At 48.3% G+C, this 9867-nt stretch overlaps 1 non-coding gene across 1 annotated transcript; it reads left to right on the forward strand.

Annotated features, from left to right (window-relative positions):
* Nucleotides 1–9345: 9345 nt before the first annotated feature.
* On the forward strand, nt 9346–9418 carry trnak-cuu (transfer RNA lysine (anticodon CUU)). The gene has a single exon. It is a non-coding gene; the product is annotated as a tRNA-Lys (tRNA).
* Nucleotides 9419–9867: the final 449 nt, after the last annotated feature.

A 9867-nucleotide genomic window follows, 5' to 3' on the forward strand; every position in this document is an offset into this window, starting at 1 on the left:
CAGCAGTTGAACACTCGAGTCTGGGTTTTAAGCTCAGATCTCTCGAATGGGAGTTCATTGATTCCACAGTGTTTAACTCAGAGGCTAGATGGCAAAACACTCGGGCAAGACTGGAATCTGGAGGATGCCATTGATGTTCCTTTAGCTGCCTGCATTCCTTCATTGTGGCAGCTAAACCCTGCCTCATGCTCTCAATGTGTTTCAGTGGCTTTTCAGTCGTCCCCTCCTTTCCCAGGGATATTCTGTTAATTGGGAGAGGGGCAGAGAGCCCAAGGTTACGTCCATATTTTGCATTTAACGTGTTAAAAAATGTTGGTCCATTTTCAGTGAGCAACATGTATTGTGACTGAAAACAGCGAATGCCATCAGCCATCAGAGTAAAATGGTCACATTGAAAAACTCCAATTCCCCTGTGAGAATTCAAACATCCATTGTTTTGGTTATTCCTTCATCATCACTGGGTCAGAATCTGAGAATTCCAAACCTTCTCCTCAACCCCACCACACAAACCACCTCCCCCCCCTCACCCCCCACCCCGCCCCCCCCACTCTCACCCCCCACCCCGCCCCCCCCCCACTCTCACCCCCACCCCCCACCCCCCCACCCACCCCCCCAACCCCTCCCACCCCCCACCCACCCCCCAACCCCCCCACCCCTCCCACCCCCCCATCCCCAACCCCCCCCACCCCCACCCCCCACTCCCACCCCCCCACCCCCGCCCCACCCCCCACTCCACCCCACCCCTCCCACTCTGTCACTCATGCCGTCTTGGGTCAATTTGATTCACTTAACCTAACAGCAAGAACCGGCTTAAGGCACTACATGCTGCAAAGGCTTTTGGGCCCAGTAACAGGCCAGCTGTGGTACTGAAGACCTGTGCTCCAGAGCTAGCTGCACATTTAGTCCAGCTGTTCCTGTAAAGCTACAACACTGGTGTTTCAGCAACAATCTGGAAAATTACCCAAATATGTCTTGTTCACAAAAAGCAGGACAAATCTAATCTGACCAGTTACCTCCCAATCAATCCACTGTCAATCATCAGCAAAGATATGGAAGATGTTGGTGATAGTGCTATGAAATAACCCTTATTCAGCAATAACCTGCTCAGTTTGAGTTCCACCCAAGGTCATTCAGCTCCTGATCTCATTATAGCCTCGGTCAAAGCATAGACAAAAGAGCTGAATGCTAGAGTGACTGCCCTTGACACCGAGACAACATCTGAACAAGTGTGGCATTAAGGAGCCGAGCAAAACTGGAGTCAATGGGAATTGGGGGAAAGTTTCCAATAAGTGAACTGCTCATTCGGAAAAACAATGGGCTGAGTGTCTCTTTCTACACTCCAGCAATTCTGTAATTCTTCATTGATTGGAGTTATACCTAGCACTAAGGAAGGTGCTTGTGGTTGCTGAAGGTCAATTATCTCAGCCCCAGGACTTCACTGCAGGAGTTCCTCCAGGTACTGTCCTAGGCCCAACCATCATCAATGATCTTACCATGAGTCTATTTCTCCATGATGAGGATGTTTGCTGATCACTACACAATGTTCAGTAGCATTCACGACTCCTCACATAATGACGGAGTCCATATCCATATACAGCAAGACCCAGATAAACATCAGGCTTGGGCTGACAAGTGGCAAGCAACATCCACGTCACACAAGTGCCAGGCAAGACCATCTCCTTTTGAATGGACCTACCTTGCAGTAAGTTGATCTTTCTCTACACCCTTGCTATGACTGTAACACTACGTTCTGCACTCCCTCATTTCCTTCCCTATGAACTGTATGCTTTGTATAGCACGCAAGAAACAATATTTTTCACTGTATACTAACACATGTGATAATAATAAATCAAATCAAAATCTCCAAACAAAATCTGCCTCTTGACATTCAATGGCATTGCCAACGTTGAAATCCTCCCCAGTTACAGCCTTTTGAGGAGAAACTGTACTGGATTAGCACATAAATGTTGTTGCTAGAACAACAGATCAGAAAAAGAGTTCTACAGAAAGTAACTCACCTCCTGACTCCCCAAAGCCTGTCCACCATCTACAAGGCACAAATCAGGAGTGTTATGGAATGCTCTCCACTTGCCTGGATCAGTACAGCTCCAACATCACTCAAGACGCTCGACACCATCCAGGACAAAGCAGCTTCACTTGATTGACACTCCATCCACCTTATGGATGCACAGTGGCAGCAGTGTGCGTCATTTACAGGATGCACTGCAGCAACTCATCAAGACTCCTTTAACAACACTATCCAATTCTGAGACCTTTGCCACCTAGAAGGACAAGGGAGCAGGGACATTGAGAACACAATCAATTCAAAGCTTCCGACCAAGGTATCATGACTGATATCACCAGTGGGTCAAAAATCTGGAACTCCCTCACTAACAGTTACTAATGTTACATGCAGCAGTAAGCATGGGCAGTTCATCACCACTTTCTCAAGGGCAATTAGGGGTGGACAATATAAATGCTAGACTTGCCAGTAAAGTCGTAGAATGATAGATTCCCTACAGTGCAGAAGGAGGCCATTCGGCCCGGTGAGTCTGCACTGACTCTCTGACAGGACATCTTACCCAGGCTCACTTCCCACCCTATCCCCATAACCTCACTTACCCTGGTAATCCCCCTAACCTATGCATCTTTGGACACTAAAGGGCAATTTAGCACGGCCAATCCACCTCAGCTTTGGACTGTGGGAGGAAACCGGAGCACCCGGAGGAAACTCATGCAGACACGGGACCCGAGGTTGGAATTGAGCCTGGGTCCCTGGCACTGTGAGGCAGCTAACCATAGTGCTAATCACTGTGCCACCGTGCCGCCCATTATATCCATATATCCATGAATAAAAGTTTAAAAGAATCAAATTAATACAATGCAGCAGATTTTACAGATTAAGATAATCCTCTTACCTTCTCTTGTAACGGCTTGTAGTCATAAATGTTTTGATAGTCACGCTCAGCGATTGCTAATTTGTCAAAGTTTGTTCCAATCACAATTCTGTAAATATCTAAGACAAAAAGTTTTCAATAAAGATGTGAATATTAAACATTAAACTGCCTGATGACAAAGATAACATGGGCACAAAGTAAGATAGAGACTTACATTTCCGTGCCACAAGGATTTGTAAATCTTTAAACTGCTTCATCAACTCATTATTGATGTTGTCCACGGCATCAATGTTAAAAACAAATGCGACTCCATGAATAACATTTTCAGGACTGACTGGATACTTAAAATCATCTGAGTCCAGACTGAATTCCTTCAACTAAATTAGAGAAAAGTGAATTTGTTATAATGAGTGATTCATTGGCACAAATTGCTCACAATTGCTTCGCTCTTCAGATACTGAAGACGTTCCTTCATAAGGCCCATTCGTCTCACTCACCAATCTGAGATTCAAATACTCCTACTTCAGGTTTAGGCATCTGTCCCCCTCACCATTTCTGTATTTTCTCTGTGCATTTATCCCAGTTTGTGTGTGATATTTTTTGGGCTATTCTCTGTTTCCGTTTTACTGGGCATGGTCCACCCACCTGAGCGGTGCAAATTCATCCATCGCAAGAAACAGCCCCGCCAGCCTGGCCGTTCAGAGTTTGGGGAGCCCTTGCTCTCCGCACCAACAGACAGAAAGAGAAAGACTTGTGAGAGAAAGGAGAGCCCCTTTGACAGAATGGAGGGCTGCTGTGTTGTGGAAGCCTGCCAGGTGTCCAGGCGACATGGAGGTTAAAGTGACCAGCCCATTTCAAAGTTTTCACAGTCCACAGACCAGAATGAAGACTTTGATTAGAGATATGCCTGAAATCACCATGACAAGAGTGATCTTCAGGTTTCCCAGGGCTATAAGGGGCAGTCTAGCCATAAGACCCCATAGAACCATCGAATACCTACAGTGCAGAAGGAGGCCATTCAGCCCATCGAGTCTGCACCGACTGTCCAAAAGAGAATCTTACCCAAGCCCACCCCCCACCCTAACCCTGTATCCCCACGCATTTACCATGGTATTCAACCTAACCTACACAGCTTTGGACACTAAGGGCCCAATTTTACCATTGTCATTTTGAGTGCTGAATCTGGGCATAATGCAGATCCGACTTAGAAATCTGCTTTCAGGCGCCCCCATGCGCACTCAGCCCGAAAAAGAATTACGGGTCCCATTCGCGCTGTGGGCGGGGCTTAGTGCGGCCGAAACGATCGGAGCTCTGAACGGCGCATGTGCAGTTAGAAAACAATTTGAAAAAGCGCGCCCGTGTCAGATCGCTCCCGAGCCGCAGAAAGTGAAGAAAGCGACCTGGGAGCGAAAAGCGGGAGCGATGGCCCCCAGACACATCACTGTCCCCCTTATCAACCCCCCGCCCCCGCTTCCCAGACCGGTCGCCACCCCCGCTCCACTGCCCCCCCCCGCCACCGATCTCCCGCAGAGTGGCAGTGGACCCCCCTGCCCCCCCACCAGAGATCGATCTGACCCCCCCACACCAGAGATCCATCTTACCTGCCTCCCTCCTCCCCTCCCCCCTTCCCACCCCCCTCCAGACAACGATCCTGCCTCACTCCCCCGCCTCCCAGAGAATGGTCTGGCCTCACTCACCCCCTCCCCTTCCCACCCCTCAGACAACGACCTGGCCTCCCTGCCCCCCCCTCCCCAAGAGAATGGTCCGGCCTCACTTACCCCCCCCCCCACCCCTTCTCCCCCTCCAGACAACGATCTGGCCTCACTTATCGCCCCCCCCCTCCCCAGAGAATGGTGTGGCCTCACTCCACCCCACCCCCCAACCCCAGAGGAACATCTGACCTGCCTCTTCCTCCCTCCTCACCAGACAACGATCAGCCCTCCCCCCCCTACTACCAGACAATGATCGGCCCTTCCCCCTCCACCCCACCAGAGATACATCTGACCCGCCTCCTCCTCCCCCCCCCCCACAACCAAACAACGATCTGGCCTCACTCCCTTCCCCCCCCAACCAGAGAATGTTCTGACCCACCTCCCTCTTCCCCCCGACCACTGATCTGAGTCAGAGAGCCATTGGAAGCACTGAACGCGCTCTTCAGCAGCTGGAGCGCCCGATTCAGATTTTTATTCAGCATGTTCATTTAGGCGTGATTCCGGATCGGCGAACGCGGCGGTCAAGGGGGAAATGAAAGTTGGGCGGGCAATTCATTAATTCAATTTAAATGTATGCAAATGCATTTAAATCGCCGTTGCGCCCGTTTCGGGCGTGAACCGGATCGCCGCCATTCCCGGGTTTCGGTGAAATGGCAATCTGCGCGGACACGGGCGCGGATCACGTTAATGGCCTCACACCCGACTTTACCACGTTTTCGCACCCAAAAACGGGGGCGACACAATGGTAAAATCGGGCCCTACGAGGCAAATTAGCATGGCCAATCCACCATTACAGTTATATAATGCTGTTCATGACCACAGTATTTTACAAAGTATTTTACTGTCAATGGGATAACGTTCTTTTGAAGTGTAATTGCTATTGTAATGTGTGAAGAATCAGCAGCCAATTTTACACAGCAAGTTCCCACAAACAAAGTAATGATAACAGATAAGGGCTGGAATTCTCCTGCCATTGACTGCGGCGGGACCAGAGAATCCCGCCACTAGCAAACAACATGTCACCTCCCGCTGGTGGGATACACATGGCTGGGAGGCCGGAGAACCTCGCTCAGTATGTTTTTGTGATATTTATTGAGTGATAAGTATTGGCAAGTGTGCTCGAAAGAAACTGCCCCACTCCTCTTCAAAATAGTGACCATAGCATTGTTTATGTACACCTGACAGGTCAGGCAGGACTTCTGCTCATTGTGTTTGTAACAAGTGCTCAGAGTGGGACTTGACCTCACAACTTTCCGACCCAAAGGCAGAAACATAGAAACTAGAAGCAGGAGTAGGCCATTTGGCCCTTTGAGGCTGCTCCGCCATTCATTTTGATCATGACTGATCATTGAATTCAATATCCTGATCCCCCTTTCCCCCTATATCCCTTGATCCCTTTAGTCTCTGGAGCTATATCTAAGAGAAGCTCTACCATCTGAACTATGGCTGGCATATTGGAAACTATCTCCTGTGAATGTTGCACCTTTCTCACTTCAATTGTATTTTCAAGTTAACTAAGATTTTTTAAATGCCACATACGGGTGTATCACAGCTTGGTCTGGCTCCTGTTCTGTCCAGGACCACAAGAGAATACAAAGGGTCGTGAATGTAGCCCAGTCCATCACGCAAACCAGCCTCCCATCCATTGACTCTGTCTACATTTCCCGCTTCCTCGGAAAAGCAGCCAGCAAAATCAAGGACCCCATGCACCCCGGACATTCTCTCTTCCACCTTCTTCCGTCGGGAAAAAGATACAAAAGTCTGAGGTCACGTAGCAACCGACTCAAGAACAGCTTCTTCCCTGCTGCCATCAGACTTTTGAATGGACCAACCTCACATTAAATTGATCTTTCTCTACACCCTACCTGTAACTGCACCCTATCCTATTCGCTTATATACTCTATGAATGGCATGTTTTGTCTGTATAGCGTGCAAGAAACAATACTTTTCACTGTATCCTAATACGTGACAATAATAAATCAAATCAAATATTGAGGAATGTCAGTAAACTTGAAAAAAATGTAAAGTGAAATAGTCAGGTAAACTCACCTTGGTTTTTGGTGGCACCCTTCCTTCTAGGATCATTGTCAAGACTGTCTTGGTCCTTCTTGCATCCCTCAGTGTATCCCAACCAGCCGTATCCCACAACTTCAACATGTTTGATCTGTAGTACCTGAGCTGTAAAATAATGTTTGAAAATACTTACATTTATATAGGGTCTTTCATGACATCAGGACATCCCAAAGCAGTTTCCAGCTAATAAAATACTTTTGAAGTGCAGACATTATTGTAATATAGGAAATATGGCAGTCAATTTGCATACAGAAAACAGTTACAACACTGTGATAATAACATGTATTGAAAAATAAATACTAGGTCAGGACACTGGGGACAATTCACCTGCTCTGCTTCCAATAGTGTGCTGTATCAATGTCCAACTGAGAAGGCAGATGGTTCTCACTTCAATGTCTCATCCAAAAAATGGTACCTCTGACATTGAAGTGCTCCCTCAGTGCTGTCTTTCTGACAATGCAGCACTGCCTCAGTACTGATCTCTGACAGTGCGGCACTCCCTCAGTACTGACCCTCTGACAGTGCAGCACTCCCTCAGTACTGACCCTCTGACAGTGCAGCACTCCCTCAGCACTGACCCTCTGACAGTGCGGCACTCCCTCAGTACTGACCCTCTGACAGTGTGGCACTCCCTCAGCACTGACCCTCTGACAGTGCGGCACTCCCTCAGTACTGACCCTCTGACAGTGCAGCACTCCCTCAGTACTGACCCTCTGACAGTGTGGCACTCCCTCAGTACTGACCCTCTGACAGTGCAGTGCTCCCTCAGCACTGACCCTCTGACAATGCAGCACTCCCTCAGTACTGACCCTCTGACAGTGCAGTGCTCCCTCAGCACTGACCCTCTGACAATGCAGCACTCCCTCAGTACTGACCCTCTGACAGTGCAGCGCTCCCTCAGCACTGACTCTCTGACAGTGCAGCACTCCCTCAGTACTGACCCTCTGACAGTGCAGCACTCCCTCAGCACTGACCCTCTGACAGTGCGGCACTCCCTCAGTACTGACCCTCTGACAGTGTGGCACTCCCTCAGCACTGACCCTCTGACAGTGCGGCACTCCCTCAGTACTGACCCTCTGACAGTGCAGCACTCCCTCAGTACTGACCCTCTGACAGTGTGGCACTCCCTCAGTACTGACCCTCTGACAGTGCAGTGCTCCCTCAGCACTGACCCTCTGACAATGCAGCACTCCCTCAGTACTGACCCTCTGACAGTGCAGTGCTCCCTCAGCACTGACCCTCTGACAATGCAGCACTCCCTCAGTACTGACCCTCTGACAGTGCAGCGCTCCCTCAGCACTGACTCTCTGACAATGCGGCGCTCCCTCAGTACTGGCCCTCTGAGAGTGCAGCACTGACTCACTATTAAAGTTGGGAGTTCTGGTCTGGATTATTTGCTCATGTGTTTGGAGTGGGATTGAAACCATGCCCTACTAAATTGGTTCACTACCTCATGATCTTATATACCTCTATTTTATTGAGGTGTATAAGATCATGAGAGGCATGGGTAGGGTGAATGCACTCAGTCTTTTTCCCAGGGTTGGGGAATCGAGAGGGCATAGGTTTAAGTTAAGAGGGGAAAGAATTAATGGGAACCTGAGGAGCAAATTTTTTACACAGAGGGTGGCACGTATGTGGAATGAGCTGCCAGAGGAAGTGGTTGAGGCAGGGACATTGACAACATTTAAAAGGCATTTGGACAGATACATGGATAGGAAAGGTTTAGAGGGATATGGGCCAAATGCTGGCAAATGGGGTTAGCTTAGATGGGCATTTTGGTTGGCATGGACTATTTTGGATGGAATGGCCTGTCTCTGTGCCATAGATTCTTTGATTCTATGAAAAACAATTGTATATAAATAAGTAGAATTAACAGTACACCAATGTTAAGGTTACATTACTGGACTAATAATCCAGAGGAAAAGTGTCCAAATCCTTTTTGTAAGGGTTTGTTCAGTGGGTCTCAGAAAGAGGTTTAGAAGCTTGTAAGATTGGACAGTAATGTTTATTGATAACACATAACTACATGTGCACAAAGCACAGCCCAGACTGACTCAACACCATGTTAACATCAACTCTAGTCTCTCGATACAACTCTGTCCCCAATTTACTGCCATGTCACTTTATATATCACACTATCACATTCCAGTCTCACGTTAACCTTGGCTATGCCAACACCCTATACAACACCTAACCCCAGTACTAATCCTTCTCCCATCTTCAAACCTCTCGTGTTACGGTCAAGTTTGGGAGACTGTTAGGCTCAGTTGCTTTGGGCAAGTTTTCTTGGCTTGGAGTTGAATTGTGTTTGTGGTTGTCTCCATCTGATTGGCTTTACTGTATCGTCGAATGTTCACCTCAAGGGACGAGGTGGAGACTTTTCCTGTTCCATCTGGAGTATGAATCAGGTATGACTTTGGTTGATCATCATCTCTTCAGACGATGCTTGCTCTGCCAAAGTCCCTGGTCCTCTGTGTAACAAATCAGGTTTCTGGTATGGTACCTCCTATTGGAGGTGTGCAATGACTTCAATCAGGCCATTGAGGTTGGCCTATTGGAATATGAACACCCCGATTAAGGAGTCAATTGATGGTCAATCAGGGAGTCTTTTCCTTGTATTTAACCGGGAGTGTCAGTTCCTCTGGCACTCTGAAGGTAGACGTGCCCGGCTAGCTCAGTCGGTAGAGCATGAGACTCTTAATCTCAGGATTGAGGGTTCGAGCCCCACGTTGGGTGTTTTGTGACTTTTAAGGGGCATCTGGACAAATACATGTATAGGATGGGAACAGAGAGATATAGTTCCCGGAAGGGAAGGGGGTTTTAGTTCAGTCGGGCAGCATGGTCAGTGCAGGTTTGGAGGGCCGAAGGGCCTGTTCCTGTGCTGTAATTTTCTTTGTTCTTTGTAGACTGTTGACTGATAGCACTCTGTGTACTGCTGTTGGAATTGTAAATAAAGAGATTTTGGTGAAGGGACTTCTGCCTCTGAAGGCTTATTACAAGGTGAAAGCCTGTCTCTGAGTGTAGGACTTTTCTTGATCCTGAACCTTCTGGTAGTCCTTGACTGCCAACCCAGAGATTAATTTCTTTGGCAATATGGGAAGATTTCTGCCCACCTGAAGCTCTGATGTGGCTGATCCAAGTTGCAGCAGGTTGGGTCAATATGTCAAAGTTGCCATGAGGAAGTC

The sequence above is a fragment of the Mustelus asterias genome, chromosome 20 (assembly GCF_964213995.1).
Source record: "Mustelus asterias chromosome 20, sMusAst1.hap1.1, whole genome shotgun sequence".
NCBI classification, from domain to species: Eukaryota; Metazoa; Chordata; class Chondrichthyes; order Carcharhiniformes; family Triakidae; genus Mustelus; species Mustelus asterias.